The sequence below is a fragment of the Ovis aries genome, chromosome 26 (assembly GCF_016772045.2).
Source record: "Ovis aries strain OAR_USU_Benz2616 breed Rambouillet chromosome 26, ARS-UI_Ramb_v3.0, whole genome shotgun sequence".
In the NCBI taxonomy this organism is placed as follows: Eukaryota; Metazoa; Chordata; class Mammalia; order Artiodactyla; family Bovidae; genus Ovis; species Ovis aries.
The window spans coordinates 43,617,124-43,643,341 of NC_056079.1; the positions used below are offsets into that span (position 1 = coordinate 43,617,124).

The following is a 26,218-nucleotide window of genomic DNA, read 5'->3' on the forward strand; positions in this document are numbered from 1 at the left end:
TTACAAATATTTCAAGTGATTAGTATTATGTAATATTCTCTTCCAGGTGGTATAAAAGAAGCTTCCCTGGCACACAAACAAGAGTTCTGAACTCAGTAGTGCAGTCTTGATCATTTAAAAATACTCAGCAAACAGTTGTATATTTCCATAATTGTTAAGTGTATCCTCCTTTATTCTGAAATTTCACTTTGGAACTGGTTGGATGATGCTGAGGAAGTCTTTCAGGAGCCACATTTCCACTCTTTACAGCTGCCGAGGCTCCTTCAAGTATCAACCTTTCTGCCAACAGTTTCATTGTTAATGTTTTTGTCCATGTTAAGGAAACTTACTGTAAACGAAGTCTTAGCAAAAGACTTCAAGCTTATTGAACCCAATCTCCCGCTAAATGAAAAGAAACCACTGGCTAGATCAAGGCTAAGTCTCTGGGTTGGCTATCTTCAGTAATGGGTGACTCACCACTTCATGATAGTTGGTCCTTTTTTTCTTTTTATATCTTTTTAAGTGTTTCTACTCGGAGAAGGCAATGGCAACCCACTCCAGAGTTCTTGCCTGGAACATCCCATGGGCAGAGGAGCCTGGTAGGCTGCAGTCCTTGGGGTCGAGAAGAGTCTGACATGACTGAGTGACTTCACTTTCAGTTTTCCCTTTCATGCATTGGAGAAGGCAATGGCAACCCACTCCAGCGTTCTTGCCTGGAGAATCCCAGGGACGGCGGAGCCTGGTGGGCTGCCGTCCATGGGGTCGCACAGAGTCGGACACGACTGAAGCGACTCGGCAGCAGCAGCAGCAAGTGTTTCTACTAACCTTCCAGATGGATATCAAAGTCAGATTTTAAAAAACTAGAAATGCTTTCAGATATGCTTTAGGAAACACTGTATTATGATTATTAACATAAGGAACATAATAAAAATAAAGATTTGCGTACTTCTTATCTAAAACGTAAACTTATTTTATTTCCATCATAAGAGAGGATTAAAAAAAACTGTATTTGTGTTCATTTGCTAATGAATTTTCAAGGTGATGTAGGGACCAGGATGTATATTTCAGGGAGATCGGTTCTCACTCCACAACGGTGCTATCAGATTCCGCTGAAGGGAAAAGCTCCGCGGTGTTGGAGGCGGGGCGGGTACCGCTGCCAGTCATGGCTGAGCCGCGCAGGGTGACCGCTCGTTAGGGGGGCTGTGCGCATCTTTCTTGCTGCTGCCGCGGAATGCCACGCGTTCCGCGTCTGAAGGCGGCTCCGCTCTGTGACCGCGAAGTTGTGGAGCTGAGAGTCAGAGTGGGTCTCACAGGGCTGCAGGCAGGGCGTCAGCAGGGTAATGGCCCTTCGGAGGCTCTGGGGAGGTTTCAGTTCCTCGTCTTTCTTTTCTAGAAGCTGCTCTCTTTCCTTGGCGGGATACCCGCTCCCAGCCTCGAGACTGCAAGGCCGAATGAGTTCATCTCGTATGGACTCAGTCTCCCTCTTCTGCCTCCCTCTTCCACATTTAAGGACCTTTGTGATCACAGTGGACCCACCTGGATAATCCAGGATAACTTTTCTAGTTTAAATTTAGCGCTTTAGCAACCTGCTTTCATCTGCTGACTTCACCCTCTTTGTCATATAATGTAACATATCCATCATTTCCAGGGATTAGGACTTCAATATAGGTATCACACCTCCAATAGATACTCATGCGGATGTTTGATTTAGCTTCTAGCTGAATGGCATGACCACCTGAATTTGTCATATATTTACCCAGGCCAGTTCTTTGATCTGTGCAAACTGGACACATGCATTCATGCCCTCACATTTTTCCTTCTTGAACCTTGACTAAGTATACTATGCTGTGCAGATTTTTTAAATGGTAGTTGTGTGGTTTTTTTTTTAAAGTAGGAAGTTCCAATATTATTGAGTTTATAAATCACATAGCAACCTATTAACTATGATTTACAAGCAAAATATAATTACTGCAAAATTGAAATATAGGAGTGGAAACTCCTTTAGAAACCTTAAAAATGTCTCTATGGCATTGTGATGTCGATAAAGGGGAACTAATGTGCTGAAAATATAAGATTTGTTTATTCATTGACTGGTCATATCTATAAATACCAATTTTGTGAAATTTTTAATACTGAATGCCAAGATAAATTGGATTTATGATCCATTCATTCATATATAAATGTCTCTAAATAAAGAGAAAATACATATATATGTGCATATAGATCATTTTATTCTTCAAAAGCTTTAAATCCCAATAAAACTACTTGTTTGCTCTTTCCACGTATATCGAGCATTTATCTTCCTGTCTCCATTCTTAAACCTAGAATCTGGAAAAGTGACGCTGTAATTCACTTGTATGCTTGGTTGAATCCTCTGTCACGTAGGAAAGTATTTTTGCCTTATGAACCTTTTTACATTTCAAAGCTTCTTCCTCTTCCAATGAAAATAATAGCTTGTAGTTCTTTTCATCTCTACATCATGAAAATTCAATTTCCTTTCCCTCTAAGCTTTTATTTATTTCTTTAACCCTTCGTATTATAAAGCCTGCAGTTTGGTGTTATGCCATACATGTTCCCAGTACATTTTCCATTTCTTGCTCTATGGATATTTTTCTAAGTAGCACATTATATTGTATGCATTTTAAATCAGATTACCTTCTCCTGGTGCAGGCATTCACTTTGGGGAAAAAATGAAACTCTTTTTGACATTTATGTGGGACACACATGGAGTTATGCAAAAAGGCTTCTAATTAAAGAATGAAAGGTTCTAATTTGTCCAATTATTTCATCAGCATCTTAAAATAAGCGTCAATTACCGTTGGCCTGGACCAGTTGGTAAGTGTGCCTGTGAAAGAAAACTTACAGCAAGGGCAGCGTGGCTGTAAGATTATTAAGTGAGGTAGGGAATGATTAATTACTCAGTGACTGTTTATAGCATGGAAAATAAGATCTGAGGCCCAGAAACTGAGGATCACAAACTTGTAGTATCTAAGCGTCAGTCTGGTGGATGTCCCCCAAATAGCACTTCCTGGTGTGTTAGAGACTGAGGGAAGCTTGCTAATTTCAAGGTGGAAACAAGGCGTGAAGTGCGGAGGAGGCTTATCCAAGGCCCTGTGGCAGAGGCGGGCCACGCCGGGCCGGTGTGCATGTCCAGGCCTTTTCTGCCTCACCTGCTCCAGAGAGGGCGGTGAGTCCACCCAGAGGGCCAGCCTCCCTACAGCGATGGTGTGGCTGGTCCACCCAGAGAGCCAGCCTCCCTACAGCTATGGTGTGGCTGGTCCGTCCAGAGGGCCAGCCTCCCCTATAGCGATGGTGTGGCTGGTCCACCCAGAGGGCCAGCCTCCCCTACAGCGATGGTGTGGCTGGTCCACCCAGAGAGCCAGCCTCCCCTACAGCGATGGTGTGGCTGGTCCACCCAGAGGGCCAGCCTCCCTACAGCGATGGTGTGGCTGGTCCACCCAGAGAGCCAGCCTCCCCTACAGCGATGGTGTGGCTGGTCCACCCAGAGGGCCGGCCTCCCTACAGCTATGGTGTGGCTGGTCCGTCCAGAGGGCCAGCCTCCCTACAGCTATGGTATGGCCAGTGCCCTCTATGTTCCCTGCCCAGCATCCCAGAGGGGGAGTCCAGGGCTCCTTGCCCCGTGGAATGACCTGGGGCAGTGGCTGTGCTGGGCTGTCCTCCCCATGGGCTCTGCTCCCCACAAGGTCTGCAGAGCCTTCCCGATGCCCCTCCACTGCTCTTCACTCACACAGTCAGTCATAAACCCCAGGAAAATGCAAGTGTCAGCGTGACCCCTGAACGAGAATACGGCAGGAGCAAATCCTTTACGACTTGAGACAGCCGAGCACTAGTGACTTTAGGGGGCTCTTGATGAACCAGAGGGAAAGCAACCTCCTTAGAAGCCATTCCGTACAGACCACAAGCCCCTCCAAAGGGACTCCTTGGGATCATCACTTATATAACTGATACATTTTCTGATGGTATTGTAAACTAGAAATCGTTGTTCTGCCTTTTAGAACCCAGAAATGTAGTGAGACCAGACAATAAATTTGAATATAGTTCCTATCTCTGTGAAAACTTCCATAATCAAACGTGGCAACATAATGATGAAGATGCTAATAGGAATATTTTTTCTTACCAAATGACCAAACTTAGGTAATTACACTGTCTTTAACATAAGATCTTAGAACACATCTTTTAAATATTTAAATCAATAATATGGGGGTGGGTGCTGTCCTGATATTTAAAGGAAATGCTGCTGAGATGGAGAGAAAAACCAAAACCAATGCTTGTTGTGGAGTGAAAGAACTATTCTTTTACTTTATTTTCCAAATTTCCTTTATGAGTAAACTTCAGTTTATAAAGAATTTTTGCCTCTACTATCCTGTTATGGTTTTCAAGCTACATGTTTTATCCCAAAGCATGTCTCAGTTGCAATATTCTAAATATCCCATGCCTGTTTCTGGCGATATCTTCAGTCTCAGAGATGCCCAGGAAAGTTGAGTGATATTATTGTTGTTTCATTAAAACTTCAGCCTTTTATTGATATCTCAGGAGAAAGGTTAGTACACATCTACGCGTGGGGAACCTGTGTAACCTGAAAACTGAAGACGCACAGCATCCAGAGAAGCTGAGTGAATTGGTAGAAAAAATATTCAATCAGGAATTTGACAACCGTTGTTGAAATGTGTTTTCTTTTAATAGGTTGTGTTAATTTTGTTCCACAATTATCTCATTTAAAATGATGAGCCATTTCTTAGAGCCATGTTGTAAGGATATAAAATGCAACATGTAGGCAATGGGATTATTAACTCTATAGTGAATGAAATGGAATGGTCATTTTTATTTTATGGGATAAATAAGTAAGTTACAGCTATTTCACTCTTCAAATGTTAAAGTACTTCTTAAGGAATATAGAAGTTTGAAAATATCTTCCTTTAAAAAAAAAGGTGCTTGCAGAGATTGACCCTGTTGAAAGCGTCTTTGTGTATCTTAGTGTTAACATTGGAGATGCCTGCTCCAGGTCAATCTTTACCTTTCGCCTTTAAAACCAGCAGGTATCATACGTCCTTGGCACAGCCACTTTTATAAAAAAAAAAAACAAAAAAAAAAAAAAAAAACAAAAAACAACTCTCAACCTCTTTAAGTCTGTTGCTGCTGCTGCTGTGCCCCAAAGGATCTTCAGAGGAACCCAGTTATAAATTTAACTTTCAGGCAGCTTTGAAGCATCTATTTCATAGGCGTGTGCTCTTTGTCTCCGGGACTCGCAGAGCTATTGAGAGCTCTGGCCTGTGCGTCGGGCTCTCCCACTGGGCGCTTTGCTTCTTCAGATGTGGTTCTAGGACAGGGCCGTCCAGGGTCTGTGCCCGAGGACTCCATCTGGGCCCGTGGGCTGGAGTCGCCAGGCCAGCCCTTGGGAGGAGCTCCTCGGAGCGGGTCCTCAGAGAGTGCTCGCTTCATTCTGCGTCTTGCATAGAGCCCAGGGCCCTGCCCGGACTCCTCAGGAAACAAACCTTGAACAGAAAGACTGAACAAGCAATACTGGGCCTGGCTGTTCTAGACTTCCGGAGCCAGCGAGCCAGCTGAGAGTAGGGGAATCTACTGAAGAGGCGGTGTGTTTCTCTGGCAGGCTTTTAAAATAAAACTTCAGTATTGGGACCTTTCAGGACTCTGAGTCAACTTGAACATTCTAGACTTTCACCTGCAGATGGAATGAAGGGTAAGGGACTAAGAAAAAAGAGAAATTCCCAGAAGAGTCCGTATTTCTCTGGGCTTCTTTTCTTGATAAACAAGGAAAAACAAATACTAAGATTCACTTTTGTATCGAATTGTCCTAGACACGGAAAATTTGATTTTGAAAGTCTAGAAAGAGAAAGTTGATTTTAGATGTGACAAGCAGATGTGTACATAGCCTCCACCTACCACAGGTGAGGTGGTGAAGTCGCTCAGTCGTGTCCAGCTCTTTGCGACCCCGTGGACTGTAGCCTACCAGCCTTCTCTGTCCATGGGATTCTCCAGGCAAGAATACTGGAGTGGGTTACCATTTCCTTCTCCAACTAATCACAGAGATTTTCATATTTCTGTGGAATACTCTGAGTCTCTCAGAGACTAGTTAAGACTTAAGAGATGTCTAAGAAAGCATTCTGTCTGTTTTATAGATTGTATGGATGGAAAACCAAAGGCTAAGATGGTGAGTTTTTCGAGGTCTCTAAGCTGCTGAAACCTGCTGGACTTGAAAGCCAGGCTCCTAGGTCCCAGCACAGTGTTTTACTTCTCTCATCAAGGGACCTTCACTAAAGAAAATTTATTTTGAGACTTGCATTGGTGTCAGCTGAAAGTTTTCAGCTAAGACAATCAGTCACTTCAGCTCCACAAATAACGAAGAAGTTAATCAAGGTTAATGTCAGTGGTAAGATTGCCAGCAGTACAGATCGCTAGAACCTAGGAACATATTTCAAAACTGAGAATTGCCTCAAGGGCAAGCAACACTACTGTACTGAGTTTTGAAGGGTGGGGGCAATAGAGAATCTATGCACGTCTGTTTCATCGAATGCCACGTATTGAACGCAGTTTGAGAAGAGAGTTAGGCATGCGTAAACCATTGAAGGACAGAATGTCATGGGGAGGGTTGAACGTGGTGAGCAAGAGGTATGATTCCGATTAAATATGCTAAAATGCTTTCTTTGTCCCTAAAGATGAGGCAGGCAGCCTATTAATGTTGGGAGAGCTTGACGAGTCTTAAGTATCACTCAATAAATATTGAATAAATAAATGGCCGAAGTACTCAAGACCAGAAACTTTTTTCTTTATTGCCATCTCAAGAAAATGAACATTGAAACAGGATTTTCCAAGACAGTGCCTGTTGCAGCTTCACTAAGAACATTTAGAATAATTGCTGCATTTTGATAAAAAATGGAATTTTAGGTTGCCTTTTCCTATTGCCTGCCTATAAAGCAGGATTCGTATCCTAAGCAACTGGTTCCCTGAAACTTGAGTAATGGAAATTCACGTGACCTGAAAAAGAAATGAATAAGTGGAATTAGATTTGAGAACAGCCCTGAAGCTGGTTCTTGTGATGAGGAAAGCTTGCCTTGTAACAACCTCTGAATTTTCGGTTATTTGCAAAGAAATCAGTGTAGTCCAAATTCCCCAATTTTAACTTTATGATTACACCCTGAAGATTTCAGAGCAGACCAGCCACCTCCTCACTTTCTGACTCATGAAGTCTTTGTTAGCCATGGAGTGAGATGCTTGGTGTCGCCCTGTGGCCCAGAACCTGCTACTGTGCATGTCTTCTATAAACATCCTCAGTTGCTTTGTATCTCTTTCTACCACCATATGCTTTTCTCATAATATCACTAGGCACTAATGAGCTTGTAGAAACCAAAAGTAGCAGCTGCATTAATGGTTGCTAATAATAGAAAGTCTCAAAATTTGAAACATCAAATTTGTTCAACCATTTCCGTTTATTGTACTCACAGTTTATTAGGCTCCTTGTGCTTTTTCATTATACTCACTGTAAGTTATTTCAGCATTTCATATATTATCAGTCTCACCATAGCCCTGGAAACTTAGAACCGCATGGGGCAGAGGTGCCGGGAAGAGAGGTAATTCATAAAACTGTTCTTAAGTTATTTGGGGTTGTATGGACTTTTCCTTCCTTATAGTTGCGTTTGTTATTGTCTGTTCTGCTGAGTCCTGTTCTCTGTATTAACTATAGTGTGTGTGAATGCTAAGTCACTTTGGTTGTGTCTGGCCCTTGGGGACCCCATGGGCTGTAGCCCACCAGGTTCCTCTGTCCATGGGATTTTCCAGGCAAGAATACTAGAGTGGCTTGCCTGTGCCCCTCTCCAGGGGATCTTCCTGACCAGGGATTGAACCTACATCTCTCACCTTTCCTGCACTGGGAGGTAGGTTCTTTACCACTAGCACCACCTGGGAAGCCCTAATTAACTACAGTAATTGTGATGAAACATACCTTTCTTGCATGTCCCCATGACCCAAGATCTCTCTAGAGATGAGATGAAGCTACCTTCCTCCCACTGAGTATTTTAGGATGACTAGTTGAGGAGCGGCTGTTTGGTTGTATCATGAATTGATGGAGAATGACTTTGTACCGAGCATGCTATAAACTGCACGCATTTTGGGTTGCATTGCTAGAATATGGTGGTAGAACCAGAACTTGAAAAGAGGGATGCCCGTCTCCACAACCTGTGGATCTCTGCATAACCCAGCCGCTGTCTCATAAACCTGTACGTGCACCCTGTGTTCTGGCCTGGATGCACCTTTCCCAAGCCTGCCAAATCTCATTTTCAACGCAAAACACTGCCTCTGGGATCTGCTGTCCTCATCCATATCTCAGTTTTGATACAAATTGAATCTGATGGTAGTAAAGGTTGCAGTCCTTTGGGGAGCGCATTCCTTGTGCGGAGGAACAGTGGAGGACACGTGGAGATGTGCTCTGCTGTGAAAGTTTAATGTTCTGTGTCCACGTGCGAGTCTCTGATAATTTGAGACATGGAGAGAGAACTTTTAAGAATCACACGCATAGCACTGAGAGCGTGTGGTTTCCATTTTGCTGGGCCTACATGTACTTTTAAATCCTGTACCTAGCACTCTCTGAAGATTGACGTGTGGCAGATTTATTCTTATCAGGTTTATTGGGACATCAGGCTCCTCTGTACGACTTTAAGCCTTCTCTTAGATTCTATATAATAAGGTTTCAGGAGGTAGTCTCTGAACAGGTTTTATCCATTTCCCAAGCAGAGGCTTATTTTCTCTGCATCAGTGAACTTGTCATGATAATCAACTTTTTTGTCCCAACCATCAATCACTCTTGATTACAGCTGGGTAGATGTTCTGTTCTGCTGATCAGCTCATCAGCGCACATAATATTACACCTGGAAGGCCAGCACAGACCATCCCAGGAAGGGAAAAGCACTCGCCTTCAAGGCTTTTGTCCGTGGTTTGATCATTTACATCTGGTCTCATGGAGGTGTCCCGGCTATCTTTGCCTCAGCCTGCTCCCTCACACAAAAGATGCCCCCAAAATAGCACTCAGAATCTGCTGTGTAATTTCTACTGTATTGTTCTTATCATTGTGCTTTTGCCCTCTTCATTCCAAAGAGTAGCTCATAATCTATTTTTCCTTATTTTTGTATTAACATTTTCTCATTCTTAATGCAGTTATGGTAGAAATTAAAATCATATTCAATGAATATTCAATGCTGCTGTAAAAACAGTCTAGCATACGTTTTACTAGAGTGTTTGCAAGTCTAATTTTGTTGATTTGAAAATGGTTTCCTAAGTTAGATTTTTTTTTCTTTTATGTTTTGGCTTGGGCTTGGGAATATTTATCTTAAAATTTGAATTTATTTTAAGTAACACTAGCTCTCTTCATGGTTTAAAAAGACATTGAGAAGTAAATGTTTTTAAATCAATTGCTCAGAGTCAGCATTCCTCTTAGCTATGACTATAACGATATTTTTGTTAAAAGACTTTTGATTTACGATGTGCTAATTTCTGCTGTACAGTGGAGTGATTCAGTTTTCTGTGTATGTACTTTCTTTTCTATATTTTTCTGGTTATGGTGTGTCACAGCATATGGAGTGTGGTCCCCTGTGCCGCACAGCAGGACCTGTTTGTCCATCCCGCATAGAACAGTCTGCGTCGGCTCCCCTAACCCTCCCAGCCCTCCTCTCCTCCACCCTGCTTTGCAGCCACAAGTCAGTTCTCTGTTGTGATATGTGTGCTGTGCAGGAAGAGGAGCTCTTATTTCTCTGAGTCAACTCTTATTTCTTAAGACAGCAGCATTTTCAGAGTAGTACTGGAGTAATGATAGACGTTTTCATGGTAAAATATTTATTGATTTCATAAAGTATTTAAGATAAATATCTGATTAAAGAAACATTTGATCTGTCATTTGTGTACCCCACAAAGACTCTTTTTCTTCCTTGAATTTCATTGGCTTTGTGTTACTTTATAAAATATAGAACACTAAGTTAGAGAAGGATGAAAGATATTTTAACTTTTAGAGTACAGCATTATTAAAAAAACAAAAACGCGTAGAGTATGGAAGTATAGAATAACATGGATTTAATTAGAAATCAAATAGGAAAAGGAGTACGTCAAGGCTGTATATTGTCACCCTGCTTATTTAACTTCTATGCAGAGTACATTATGAGAAACGCTGGACTGGAAGAAACACAAGCTGGAATCAAGATTGCCAGGAGAAATATCAAGAACCTCAGATATGCAGATGAAACCACCCTTATGGCAGAAAGTGAAGAGGAGCTAAAAAGCCTCTTGATGAAAGTGAAAGAGGAGAGCGAAAAAGTTGGCCTAAAGCTCAACATTCAGAAAACGAAGATCATGGCATCTGGTCCCATCACTTCATGGGAAATAGATGGGGAAACAGTAGAAACAGTGTCAGACTTTATTTTTCTGGGCTCCAAAATCACTGCAGATGGTGACTGCAGCCATGAAATTAAAAGATGCTTACCCCTTGGAAGAAAAGTTATGACCAACCTAGATAGTATATTCAAAAGCAGAAACATTACTTTGCCGACTAAGGTCCATCTAGTCAGGGCTATAGTTTTTCCTGTGATCATGTATGGATGTGAGAGTTGGACTGTGAAGAAGGCTGAGCACTGAAGAATTGATGCTTTTGACCTGTGGTGTTGGAGAAGACTCTTGAGAGTCCCTTGGACTGCAAGGAGATCCAACCAGTCCATTCTGAAGGAGATCGGCCCTGGGATTTCTTTGGAAGGAATGATGCTGAAGCTGAATGTGAAGAGTTGACTCATTGGAAAAGACTCTGATGCTGGGAGGGATTGAGGCAGGAGGAGAAGGGGATGACCCAGGATGAGATGGCTGGATGGCATCACGGACTCGATGGATGTGAGTCTGTGTGAACTCTGGGAGTTGGTGATGGACAGGGAGGCCTGGCATGCTGCGATTCATGGGGTCGCAAAGAGTCAGACACAACTGAGCGACTGAACTGAACTGAATTAGCAATCATACCTTTTTGTCAAAAGGTTGAATCAACAAAACCTACAGTTTCTTCTATGGATGGACTGCCTAGGATAATGATTCATTCCTATTTTTTAATGTATCATTCACCTTTTTGTTGCTGGGAATCATGAGTTTTAAATTTTTATTGAAATATAGTTGGTTTACAATGTTGTGTTCCTTTCAACTGTGCAGCAAAATGATTCAGTGATGCACAGATATTTCCTTTTTATACTCCGTTCCTTTATAGATTATTACAAAATATTATGAATTTCTATTTTTGAGTGAAATAGGACTACAAAGAGACTGCTGTTTTCATTTGATGCATTTAGATATTATTAATTCTTACATTAGATATTATTAATTCTTACATTAGTCTGTGAAACAAAACAAGGGAAAATGCGAAGAGCTTTTCATTGGAAAAGACCCTGATGCTGGGAAAGATTAAAGGCAGGAGGAGAAGGGGATGACAGAGGATGAGATGGCTGGATAGCATCACCAACTCAATGGACATGAGTTTGAGTGAGCTCTGGGAGTTGGTGATGGACAGGAAGCCTGGCGTGCTGCAGTCCACAGGGTCTCGAAGAGTCAGACACGACTGAATGACTGAACTGAACTGAACTGAACAGACTCAGATTGTCTGAAAAATGTCTTATTGTTTTTTGGAGACATATATGAAATAACAGATCTTTATTATAGACGAATGAGCCAGGGAAGAGTTCCCTTTCTCCTCTCTCTTTTTCCTGTGTTCCCCCTGCGGAGGTGTTTAGTTACCTTGTAATTCTGTTAGCACTTTACAAGTTGACCTAAAAAATGAGATGCAGATTTTGGGAAGTTACACATTTGTGACATCATTACTAACATTTGACCTTGTCCTTTCCTCTTACCTGAAACACCCTGTCAATGTTTAAACTGAATGAACACTACGAGTTGAGACTCAGTGGAAACAAAACTTGACCACAGGTATTTCACTGAGAATCCAGTTTCTTTTGCTTTTAAGTAAACTCCTCGGAGACGGCAATGGCACCCCACTCCAATGTTCTTGCCTGGAGAATCCCAGGGACGGCAGAACCTGGTGGGCTGCCGCCTATGGGGTCGCACAGAGTCGGACACGACTGAAGTGACTTAGTAGTAGTAGTAGTAAACTCCTAGGCCGCTGGAGATCCTCAAAAGAGTGAAAGGTAACAAAGTGCTCTCTCATGAAGAGAGGTCTTCTCTACACAAAAGTGTTTTCAATTCCAGTTCATGGAAGAGTGGCTTCAGTATCTGGAGGTGAGAGAGGGGGATAAGTTGTCTATATAGATTTCAAAGTGTTAGTCACTCAGATGTGTCTGACTGTGACCCCATGGACGATAGCCATCCATCCAGTGATGTCTCAGGGCAAAAACATTGGAGTGGGTAGCCATTCCTTTCTCCAGGGGACCTTCCCGCCCCAGGGATTGAACCCAGGCCTTCTGCAGCACAGACGGATTCTTTACCGTTGGCGCCACCAGGGAAGCCCCACAGAGACTTCAAGGTGCTGTCAGTATCTCATTTCCAGCTGAAATCTGTAATCTCCTCCTCTACTTCTTGCTCCCATGTCAACTAATCACTGTGTGTGCTCATTTGATGGGCACATAGATACCTCAAATCTAAAACAGTCAAAACTAAGGGCCACGGTCCACTCTCTGAAGCCTGCTCTCTGTTACAGCAGTCCTTCGATGATGGCAAACCCGTCCTTCTGGTTCATCTGAAGATAATATTCCATCTTCCTCTCCTCCTCTCTCACTCTCCGTCTAGTACTACACACACCAAGTTAGTTCTACCTCCAAAATGTATCCAGCCACAGAAAAATGAAATAATGCCATTTGCCACAACATGGATAGACCTAGAGATTGTCATACCAAGTGAAGTAATTCAGAGAAAGACAAGTATTATATGATGTCGCTTGTATATGGAATCTAAAAAGATGATACAGTTGAACTTATTTACAAAACAGAAATAGACCCACAGACATAGAAAACAAGCTTATGATTACTAAGGAGGAAAGAGGGGAAGGGATAAGTTAAGAGGTTTGGATTAGCATATATACACTGTTATATATAAAAGCCCCTGCATGGACCATAGCCTTCTGGTGAAGGAGCTTGTATAACTCAATGAAGCTATGAGCCATGCCATTCAGGGTCACCCAAAACTGATGTAGTGAAGAGTTCTGAGAAAATGTGGTCCATTGGAGGAGTAAATGGCAATCCACTCCAGCATTCCTGCCTGGAGAACCCCGTGGACAGTATGAAAAGGCAAAAGACATGGCACCGGAGGATGAGCCCTCCAGATCAGAAGGTGTCCAATACACTTTTGGGGATCAGTAGAGGGCAATTACTAACTGCTCCAGAAAGAAAGAAGTGGCTGGGCCAAAGCAGAAATGACACTTAGTTGTGGATGTAGCTGGGGGTGAAAATGAAGTCCGATGATGCTGTAAGAACAGTATAGCACAGGAACCTGGAATATGAGGTCCATGAATCAAGGTAAGTTGGATGTGGTCAAGCAGGAGATGGCAAGAGTGAACACTGACATCTTAGGAATCAATGGATGGGAATGGCCAGATTAAATTCAGATGACCATTGTACCTACTACTGTCGGCAGGAATCCCTTAGAAGAAATGGAGTAGCCCTCGGAGTCAATAAAGAAGTTCAAAATGCAGTACTTGGGTGCAACCTCAAAAACGATAGATTGATCTCAGTTCATTTCCAAAGGGGCTGAGCACTGAAAAATTGATGCTTTTAAACTGTGGTGCTAACACAGGAACACTCCCCTGAGCCTCAATATACAGGCAGCTCAAAATTATCCCAAAACCTTTGATGTCTCATAACCCATTACGGGTCACTCCACTGCACTCCAGAGAGAAGAAACCCAGCTCCACCCACCAAAACTCCAACACAAGCCTCCCTAACCAGGAAACCTTGACAAGCCACTGATAGAACCCCACCCAAAGTGAGGAAGCTCCATAATAAAGAGAACTCCACAAATTATCAGAATATAAAAAGGCCACCCCAAACGCAGCAATATAACCAAGATGAAGAGACAGAGGAATACTCAGCAGGTAAAGGAACAGGAGAGTTGCCCACCAAACCAAACAAAAGAGGAAGAAGTAGGGAATCTACCGGAGAAGGAATTCCGAATATTGATAGTGAAAATGATCCAAAATCTTGAAATCAAAATGGAAACACAGATAAATAGCCTAGAGACAAGGATTGAGAAGATGCAAGAAAGGTTTAACAAGGACCTAGAAGAAATAAAAAAGAGTCAAAATATAATGAATAACAATAAATGAGATCAGAAACTCTCTGGAGGCAACAAATAGTAGAATAACGGAGGCAGAAGATAGGATTAGTGAAATAGAAGATAGAATGGTAGAAATAAATGAATCAGAGAGGAAACAAGAAAAACAAATTAAAAGAAATGAGGACAATCTCAGAGACCTCCAGGACAATATGAAACGCTCCAACATTCGAATTATAGGAGTCCCAGAAGAAGAAGACAGAAAGAAAGATCATGAGAAAATCCTTGAGGAGATAATAGTTGAAAACTTCCCTAAAATGGGGAAGGAAATAATCACCCAAGTCCAAGAAACACAGAGAGTCCCAAATAGGATAAACCCAAGGCGAAACACCCCAAGACACATATTAATCAAATTAACAAAGATCAAACACAAAGAACAAATATTAAAAGCAGCAAGGGAAAAACAACAAATAACACACAAGGGGATTCCCATAAGGATAACAGCTGATCTGTCAATAGAAACTCTTCAGGCCAGGAGGGAATGGCAAGACATACTTAAAGTGATGAAAGACAATAATGTACAGCCCAGATTACTGTACCCAGCAAGGATCTCATTCAAATACGAAGGAGAAATCAAAAGCTTTACAGACAAGCAAAAGCTGAGAGAATTCAGCACCACCAAACCAGCTCTCCAACAAATTCTAAAGGATATCCTCTAGACAGGAAACACGAAAGGGTGTATAAACCCGAACCCAAAACAATAAAGTAAATGGCAACGGGATCATACTTATCAATAATTACCTTAAACGTAAAATGGGTTGAACGCCCCAACCAAAAAGACAAAGACTGGCCGAATGGATACAAAAACAAGACCCCTCTATATGCTGCTTACAAGAGACCCACCTCAAAACAAGGGACACATACAGACTGAAAGTGAAGGGCTGGAAAAAGATATACCACGCGAATAGAGACCAAAAGAAAGCAGGAGTGGCAATACTCATATCAGATAAAATAGACTTTAAAACAAAGGCTGTGAAAAGAGACAAAGAAGGCCACTACATAATGATCAAAGGAACAATCCAAGAAGAAGATATAACAATTATAAATATATATGCACCCAATATAGGAGCACCACAATATGTAAGACAAATGCTAACAAGTATGAAAGGGGAAATCAACAATAACACAATAATAGTGGGAGACTTTAATACCCCACTCACACCTATGGACAGATCAACTAAACAGAAAATTAACAAAGAAACGCAAACTTTAAATGATACATTAGATCAGTTAGACCTAATTGATATCTATAGGACATTTCACCCCAAAACAACGAATTTCACCTTTTTTCAAGTGCTCATGGAACCTTCTCCAGGATAGATCACATCCTGGGCCATAAATCTAAACTTGATAAATTCAAGAAAATCGAAATCATTCCAAGCATCTTTTCTGACCATAATGCATTAAGATTAGATCTCAATTACAGGAGAAAAACTATTAAAAATTCCAACATATGGAGGTTGAACAACACACTTCTGAATAACCAACAAATCACAGAAGAAATCAAAAAGAAATCAAAATATGCATAGAAACTAATGAAAATGAAAACACAACAACCCAAAACCTGTGGGACACTATAAAAGCAGTGCTAAGAGGAAAGTTCATAGCAATACAGGCATACCTCAAGAAACAAGAAAAAGTCAAATAAATAACCTAACTCTACAACTAAAGCAACTAGAAAAGGAAGAGTTGGAGAACCCCAGAGTTAGTAGAAGGAAAGAAATCTTAAAAATTAGGGCAGAAATAAATGCAAAAGAAACAAAAGAGACCATAGCAAAAATCAACAAAGCCAAAAGCTGGTTCTTTGAAAGGATAAATAAAATTGACAAACCATTAGCCAGACTCATCAAGAAGCAAAGAGAGAAAAATCAAATCAATAAAATTAGAAATGAAAATGGAGAGATCACAACAGACAACACAGAAATACAAAGGATCATAAGAGACTACTATCAGCAGTTGTATGCCAATAAAATGGACAACGTGGAAGAAATGGACAAATTCTTAGCAAAGTACAATTTTCCAAAACTGAACCAGGAAGAAATAGAAAATCTTAACAGACCCATCACAAGCATGGAAATTGATACTGTAATCAGAAATCTTCCAGCAAACAAAAGCCCAGGTCCAGACGGCTTCACAGCTGAATTCTACCAAAAATTTCGAGAAGAGCTAACACCTATCCTCCTCAAACTCTTCCAGAAAATTGCAGAGGAAGGTAAACTTCCAAACTCATTCTATGAGGCCACCATCACCCTAATACCAAAACCTGACAAAGATGTCACAAAAAAAGAAAACTACAGGCCAATATCTCTGATGAACATAGATGCAAAAATCCTCAACAAAATTCTAGCAATCAGAATCCAACAACACATTAAAAAGATCATACACCATGACCAAGTGGGCTTTATCCCAGGGATGCAAGGATTCTTCAATATCCGCAAATCAATCAATGTAATTCACCACATTAACAAATTGAAAAATAAAAACCATATGATTATCTCAATAGATGCAGAGAAGGCCTTTGACAAAATTCAACATCCATTTATGATAAAAACCCTCCAGAAAGCAGGAATAGAAGGAACATACCTCAACATAATAAAAGCTGTATATGACAAACCCACAGCAAACATTATCCTCAATGGTGAAAAATTGAAAGCATTTCCCTAAAGTCAGGAACAAGACAAGGGTGCCCACTTTCACCGCTACTATTCAACATAGTTCTGGAAGTTTTGGCCACAGCAATCAGAGCAGAAAAAGAAATAAAAGGAATCCAAATTGGAAAAGAAGAAGTAAAACTCTCACTGTTTGCAGATGACATGATCCTCTACATGGAAAACCCTAAAGACTCCACCAGAAAATTACTAGAGCTCATCAATGAATATAGTAAAGTTGCAGGATATAAAATCAACACACAGAAATCCCTTGCATTCCTATACACGAATAATGAGAAAGTAGAAAAAGAAATTAAGGAAACAATTCCATTCACCATTGCAACGAAAAGAATAAAATACTTAGGAATATATCTACCTAAAGAAACTAAAGACCTATATATAGAAAACTATAAAACACTGATGAAAGAAATCAAAGAGGACACTAATAGATGGAGAAATATACCATGTTCATGGATTGGAAGAATCAATATAGTGAAAATGAGTATACTACCCAAAGCAATTTACAAATTCAATGCAATCCCTATCAAGCTACCAGCCACATTTTTCATAGAACTAGAACAAATAATTTCAAGATTTGTATGGAAATACAAAAACCTCGAATAGCCAAAGCAATCTTGAGAAAGAAGAATGGAACTGGAGGAATCAACTTGCCTGACTTCAGGCTCTATTACAAAGCCACAGTCATCAAGACAGTATGGTACTGGCACAAAGACAGACATATAGATCAATGGAACAAAATAGAAAGCCCAGAGATAAATCCACACACATATGGACACCTTATCTTTGACAAAGGAGGCAAGAATATACAATGGAGTAAAGACAACCTCTTTAACAAGTGGTGCTGGGAAAACTGGTCAACCACTTGTAAAAGAATGAAACTAGATCACTTTCTAACACCGCACACAAAAATAAACTCAAAATGGATTAAAGATCTAAATGTAAGATCAGAAACTATAAAACTCCTAGAGGAGAACATAGGCAAAACACTCTCAGACATAAATCACAGCAGGATCCTCTATGATCCACCTCCCAGAATTCTGGAAATAAAAGCAAAAATAAACAAATGGGATCTAATTAAAATTAAAAGCTTCTGCACAACAAAGGAAAATATAAGCAAGGTGAAAAGACAGCCTTCTGAATGGGAGAAGATAATAGCAAATGAAGCAACTGACAAACAACTAATCTCAAAAATATACAAGCAACTTATGCAGCTCAATTCCAGAAAAATAAACGACCCAATTAAAAAATGGGCCAAAGAACTAAATAGACATTTCTCTAAAGAAGACATACGGATGGCTAACAAACACATGAAAAGATGCTCAACATCACTCATTATTAGAGAAATGCAAATCAAAACCACAATGAGGTACCACTTCACACCAGTCAGAATGGCTGCGATCCAAAAATCTGCAAGCAATAAATGCTGGAGGGGTGTGGAGAAAGGAACCCTCCTACACTGTTGGTGGGAATGCAAACTAGTACAGCCACTATGGAGAACAGTGTGGAGATTCCTAAAAAATTGCAAATAGAACTACCTTATGACCCAGCAATCCCACTGCTGGGCATACACACCGAGGAAACCAGAATTGAAAGAGACACATGTACCCCAGTGTTCATCGCAGCACTGTTTATAATAGCCAGGACATGGAAACAACCTAGATGTCTATCAGCAGATGAATGGATAAGAAAGCTGTGGTACATATACACAATGGAGTATTACTCAGCAGTTAAAAAGAATTCATTTGAATCAGTTCTGATGAGATGGGTGAAACTGGAGCCGATTATACAGAGTGAAGTAAGCCAGAAAGAAAAACACCAATACAGTATACTAACACATATATATGGAATTTAGGAAGATGGCAATGACGACCCTGTATGCAAGACAGGGAAAGAGACACAGATGTGTATAACGGACTTTTGGACTCAGAGGGAGAGGGAGAGGGTGGGATGATTTGGGAGAATGACATTCTAACATGTATACTATCATGTGAATTGAATCGCCAGTCTATGTCTGACGCAGGATGCAGCATGCTTGGGGCTGGTGCATGGGGATGACCCAGAAAGATGTTATGGGGAGGGAGGTGGGAGGGGGGTTCATGTTTGGGCATGCATGTAAGAATTAAAGATTTTAAAATTTAAAAATAAAAAACTAAAATAAAAAAAAAATAAAGGAATGCAACCAAAATAAATAAATAAATAAATAAACTGTGGTGCTGGAGAAGACTCTTGAGAGTCCCTTGGACTGCAAGAAGATCAAACCAGTCAATCCTAAAAGAAATCAACCCTGAGTATTCATCAGAAGGACTGTTGATGAAGCTGAAACTCCAATATTTTGGCCACCTGATGGGAAGAGCCAACTCACTGGAAAAGATGCTGATGCTGAGAAAGACTGAAGGGAGGAGAAGGGGATGACAGAGGATGAGCTGGTTGGAGGGCATCACCAACTCAATGATCATTAAGTCCAGCAAACTCTGAGATAGTGGAGGACAGCGGGACCTGGTGTGCTGTAGTCCATGAGGTCTCAAAGAGTTGGACTCGACTTAGCAGCTGGACAACAACAAATACGTGAAATGGATGCTTAACAAGGACCCTACTGTATAGCACGGGGAACTCTGCTCAGGGTCTTGTAATAACCTGAGCGCGTGTGTGTGTGTGTACACACACATGTATAACAGAATCATTTTGCTGAATACCTGAAGTTTCACACACTTCCACACAACATTGTAGGTCAACTCTGCTTCAACCGAAACAAACAAAATGCCCCCGGAATCAGCACTTCTTCACCACCTCCCTCTGATCCTCGACACGGTCATCTCTCCTCTCTTCTCGAGTACTATAAACATCTTCTTAGTCATTCTCCCTGATTCTGCTTTTACTCATCAGTTTTACAAGACAAATTGAGATTAGGTGGCCTTTCTGTTGAAAAAGAAAAAGCCCTCTGGGGTGATGCATTTCATCTGGATTGAAAGGCAGAGTCTTTGGACCGGGCACAAGGCCTCGAACGTGGTCTCCAGTGGCCTTCCTAGCCTCGCCCCCTCCTGCTGCCGCCTCTGTGGGCACATGGCCCCTTCGCAGCCCAGGCCTGGGGCAAGGCGAGCAAGGCACACGCTGAATTTAAGTCAGGGCGGGACAGCTCAGTCACCAGGGCAAATGATAGACGCAGCAGGAAGAAGTCAAACCTGGCCCACTGAGGCTCACTGGCTGGCCACCAGTTTTTGTAAATAAAGTTTTTATGGGAATGGTGTGAGTGAGGCTGGGCTGGATGGCGTAGAGTCAGATTCTGTCCCATATCAAGTGTTGCTGTTTCGTACACCTCAGATTTCTGTATTTTGCACAGACTTTGTGTTTCTCTGACTGTGCACACAGGCACGTGGGGTCTTAGTTCCCCATCCAGGGATGGAACGGGCACCCCAGCCATGAAAGCGCAGAGGCTGAACCCCTGGACTGCCAGGGAAGTCCCGTTTGGCATGGACTTTAATGTTTACAAAATACTTCATTAAAATAGTATTCATCTTTATTACTGAATCCTTTAGCATCCCCTTAACATTTCCTCCCGAGTCAAGTATTTCCCTCCCTCCAGACTAGTCCCAGCCCTGGGCTGCTGTGATTGGTGTTGTTCACTTGCCCAGTCGTGTCTGACTCTTTCCAACCCCACGGACTGCAGCACGCCAGGCCTCCCTGTCCATCACCAACTCCCGGAGTTTACTCAAACTCATGTCCATTGAGTCGGTGATGCCATCCAACCATCACATCCTCTGTCATCCCCTTCTCCTCCCACCTTCAATCTTTCCCAGCATCAGGGTCTTTTCCAATGAATGAGTTCTTCACATCAGGTGGCCAGACTATTGGAGTTTCAGCTTCAGCATCAGTCCTTCCAGTGAATACTCAGGACTGATTTCCTTCAGGATGGACTGGTTGGATCTCCTTGCAGTGCAAGGGACTCTCAAGAGTCTTCACCAACACCACAGTTCAAAAGTATCAATTCTTTGGTGCTCAGCTTTCTTTATAGTTCAACTCTCACATCCATACATGACCACTGGAAAAACCATAGCTTTGACTAGATGGACCTTTGTTGGCAAAGTAATGTCTCTGCTTTTTAATATGCTGTCTAGGTTTTTCGTAGCTTTTCTTCCTAGGAGTAAGAGTCTTTTAATTTTGTGGCTTCAGTAACCATCTGAGGTGAGTTTGGAGCCCAAGAAAAATAAAGTCTGCTACTATTTCCATTGTTTATCCATCTATTTGCCATAAAGTGATGGGACCATATGCCATGATCTTACTTTTCTGAATGTTGAGCTTTAAGCCAACTTTTTCACTCTCCTCTTTCACTTTCATCAAGAGGCTTTTTAGTTCTTCACTTTCTGCCATAAGGGTGGTGTCATCTGCATATCTGAGGTTACTGATATTTCTCCTGGCAGTCTTGATTCCAGCTTATGGTTCATCCAGCCTGGCATTCTTCATGATGTGCTCTGCATATAGGTTAAATAAGCAGGGTGACCACATGCAGCCCTGATGGGCTCCTTTCCCAATTTGGAGCCCGTCCTTGTTCCATGTCCTGTCCTGACACTTCCTGACCTGCACACAGGTTTCTCAGGAGGCAGGTCAGGTGGTCTTGTATTCCTGTCTCTTGAAGAACTTTCCACAGTCCTGACTCTGTCTTAAATCCCCAGGCCTTCCCACCTCTAGTTCTTTGCATGGATTCTTTCTTCTGCCTGGACACTCTCTCCTCATTGCTGTGTGGTCTGTTTATTCAAGCTTTGCCCCAGAGTCACCACCTAGTGGTGTTTACTCTGACCTCTGTGCTTTGGGTCTGAACACCTGCCATTTCCCTCTCCTTACCTGGTAGTTTTCATTCAGGAACTAGGCCCCCTATACTGTGCTACGTCATGTACTTATTTGTTATGCTGATTGTCTGCTGTCAGACTGTAAGCTCTAAAGGGTTGCCTGCTTGGTTCACTGTTTTGTCCAGGTACTCAGAGCAGTACTTGATATATCATGCTTAATACATATTTATTGGATGCATAAGTTAACAACTCAATAAATGCCCTGATACATGCAGTTAGATAGATCTGAACTTGGTTTCACCCAAGCTTGGAAGCATCTCCGCCCTCTCCCAGCTTGACTCTCTTGATTTTCCTTGCCACACCGTAAAAGCCCACACCCCATGGCAAGGAGTAGAGGCGTTCTCAGAAGAGGTGAAGGGAGCCCCTCTGCCCAGGGCACCCTCCGCGAGTGAAGATCCGTCCTCCTGTGAGCTGCCTTCCTTTTCTGACACCTCCTTGGACAGTAGGTGGTCTCATGGTGGATCCAGGCTGTGTTTGGTATTCTTAGCACCAGATGTGTTGTTGGGGTCCTCCATCCTGTACTGCCAAAACAATTAGGATGAATGCCCAGATATGCAATTCAGGATGATCGGAGGCCTCGTCACTGCCCTTGGAGAACAAAGAGGGTATTTGTTAACTACGATAGGTCCCACTCACCCCCCTGTTGTTGTTGGGAATCCAGGTGAGTTTCCTGACCCCAGCTGAAGTCCCACCTTCTCTACCAGACGGGTGGGTCAGTAACACAGATGGCTGTGTATCTAGGTCAGTGTGGGTAACTGTGGTGGGATGGGTTAGGGAAAAGCAGGGCACACACAGGCTGAGTCCTGCCCCGTGTCCCTTTCTGCTGTGTGCATGTCGCCTCCTGTGGAGCAGGAAGCCTGGGAGAGGGGGACGAGCGAGAAGCATATCACAGGCCCTGAGTGTTTCTGGTCTGCTGCCCAGGTGGTGCAGAGGTCAAGATCCCGCCTGCCAGGGCAGGAGATGAAAGAGACTCGGGTTCAACCCCTGGGTCAGGAAGTTCGCCTGGAGAAACCACTCTAGTATTCTTGCCTGGAAAATCCTATGGACACAGCAGCCTCATGGGCTGCAGCCCATGGGATCCCAGACACGACTGAGCAACTGAGCACAAGTTAAAACAGTCAAAGTGAAGTTACTTAGAGGACAAATGTTTCTCTGTTATATTCAAAGCCAAATGGAGACTCTCATTAAAAACACCCAGAGTGGATTCATCTTCCCCTGACTCTTCCCTCCTTAGAGCAGTCTCTCATTATTTGTTTTGTTTTCTTCTAACTGATTATTAATATCAAGTCATATAGCTTAACATGATATCATTTGTAAGCGAATGATATAATTTATAAGTATATATGCTTATATATGAATATACTTTATACAGATGAAATATATTTATAAATGTTTTACTTTAAGCATTTTATATATAATATAAAATTTAAAATAATACTGTATATATAATAAATTTTACATAAATATATACTGCATTGCTTATATTTATATCTATAAATATAAATATGTGACATGTATAACCTTTATTGTAATATATTCATATATATTTATGAATTATATATTTTTAAGAATTTAATTTATAGCCTCGTGGAACACACTTTTTCTGCTTAAAATATTGTCTTCAATAGTTTGTATCTCTCAAAGTGACACTATCAACATAAATCAATTTCACCCCATTATTCTTATTCTGATAGTTGTTTGAATTGATCTGAAGCTCTGCAGTCATTATCCTCATGCCTAATAAAACAGGGTCAGGTGGAGACATGCGTTCTTCTCTTGCATTCTCTCTGAGAGCTGCCGTCAGGTGAGATCTGCATAGATATTCCCCAGGTTCAGGTTCTTTTAGTCACTCAATGGAAAAGTAAGACACTTCCTCATAACCAGGACTGAGTATTTTCTGAGATTGTGGTGGATTGAAGGCCTGAGGATCAAAGCTGTGGAAAGATTCCATGAACACTTCTCACATCAGCTATTCTAGGAGGTCACTGTTGGCTGGCAAATTAGTGGATAAAGGGAAGAGACTCTGCATCAGCTTGGATAATTCCTAAGTGGGGTATCAGGATCCTGTGAGCAGGAGCAGTGATAGGTGCTAATTTTTCCATTTTCTCGACATCACGAGGAATTCTAGACAAATTGCTATATCCGGTTGTCTTGCCCTTTAGATGGTTTAGCCCTAATGCAGTGAAGTCCTGCGTATGAAGAAGCTGTTCTCTGAAGCTTAGCATCCACATCTGTCTTCTGTTCTCTGATTTACTTATATGGAAGAGACAATTGAGGCAGATTTTAAACACCTGGACCCCTTTTCCCTGGGATTTCAAGCCCCTCCTAAAGGGCTCTGTTGCTCCAAAGCAAACAAATAAAAGCAAATGGAAGCTAAATATTTCTGCCTCTGTAATACTAGAGGGCATTAGAGATGTCTTTCATGAACTATTGCTTCAAAAGTCATCCATCATCGCAACAGTTTTTCTGTAGATTAAGGACCAGATTTGCATTCTAAATTAGTTCTTCCAACAGCTGCTGTAAGATAACTTGGCTGTAAGTTAGGAGTTTGCATTTGATCCTCTGCCAGGGAAGATCATAAAATTCAGCTTGGCAGGAGAATTTAGGAAAAGAGGTCTCCTCAGCCCAGCTGTGCTTCCTGGAGTGAGTCGCATGCAGAAACTCTGCCCAGCTCTCCCCTCCAGTCAGAGCTTGAGGGATTGCTGCTGAGGAAAGACGAGTCTCATTCCAGCTTCTCTGTGATGGAGAGCTGAACCACCTTTAGCTGGGGGAATAGAGGGGGATTATGTTAAGCCTGCTGTAGTAAACAGCTTTAGGTGTTGATGGAGCAAACTGTTTAAAATCGCTGGATGATCCCTTGAGAAATCACCAAGACCCAAGTGTCAGATTTGCAGCTGGCCCACTGTGGAAGTCCAGGTGGCAAAACAGTCACTTTCCAGGTTACTGCCTGCTCAGACTTCAGGAATGTCCAGTCCAAGGGCTTGGACCCACCTAGTCCTGCCTCGGTGCTTTTTAGTAGTATAATTTTGTGCAAGGCTCTTTTTAACGTCTATGAATGTCAGATTTTCAGCGGTACAGTAAAGATACTAGCATCACAATATAAGATGTCTCTGAGGATTAAAATAGGACTTCCCTGGTGGCTCAGATGGTAAAGCATCTGTCTACAATGCGGGAGACCTGGGTTCCATCCCTGGGTCGGGAAGATCCCCTGGAGAAGGAAATGGCAATCCACTCCAGTACTATTGCCTGGAAAATCCCATGGACAGAGGAGGGTGGTAGGCTACAGTCCACGGGGTCGCAAAGAGTTGGACATGACTGAATGACTTCACTTTCACTTTCACTTCTGAGGATTAAAGAGAGTATTATAAGCAAGGTGTCAAATTCCCAGTAATTTAGAGTGAACTGTTTTTTCCTTCTTATATATGCTATTGACATAAAGGTAGTCGTGTGATCCGTACTTGGTATCTTTCCAAAGTTGCACATTGTGTCTGAGGCAAGGCTTGCCAAGTGCCCAGTACCTGGATCTTTCTTCCTCAGTTGGATAAGTGATGCCCGTTAGGCTCTGCCAGTGACTAATCTATCCTTTCGGTTGGCTTGTCTTCCTCTAAAGCTGTGAGCATGTGTAGTCACTATGCTGCTTTTTAAAATACAGATAAATGATTTCAGTTAATTCTGGGAGCAGTTTGTAGCTTGACTCAGAGACTGACAGGTTGATTCTGGGTTTTTCTCTTTCTAATCCCCAACCACAAGATCATGTGTAATAAATGGAGGTTTGACCTAACATTTTTCAAAATGTTATCCGGTGAATTGCTACTCAGGTATCAGACAGCTGGCATTTTGAGTCAGAGAAGTGGGTAATAGATGCCCAGTCATAAGTAAACGCATATGCCACTGACAGACTCACGAGAAGCCTACTGCTACAGAGGTAGGGGGGCGAACTAGAGCGTAAACGCGTCGCGCACCAAAATGCGGCGCTGCAAGAGCCGGTCTTTATCTCCATACATAAGACAGCAAGGGTGAAAAGGCCAGGCGTTTTCCGACTGACAAGCAACCTCCTGGTCTTCGTGATTTTCTAAGTGGGGATAAGTTTCTTGTGTCAGCAGTTCATACGACAGGCCAGTGATGAAGTGAGGTCCTCCGCTCATGTGAAACGGTGAAGCGCCTATTTCTGAATCCACGGGGAAGAGTTAGGGCTGCACTGTCCCCGGCGAGGGCCACTTGTCCCCGCTCCCTGCAGGTCTGGTCATTCGTCAGGACTTTCAGGGACCTGGTGTGGCCTGTGGCCTGTTTGTTACTGCAGCTAATTTATGGCGGAGATCACATCTATCTTCGTGGGATACAGACTCAGGTTCCAGGTCACAAGATCTTTACCCCTCGAATTTCTGTACCTGTGGGAACCAA

General features: G+C 42.2%; 1 protein-coding gene across 2 annotated transcripts in view; it reads left to right on the forward strand.

Moving 5' to 3' along the window:
- ZNF385D (zinc finger protein 385D) overlaps positions 1-26,218 on the forward strand; it is a 1,012,338-nt gene that overhangs the window by 853,795 nt on the left and 132,325 nt on the right. The gene's annotated exons all lie outside the window — the stretch shown is intronic.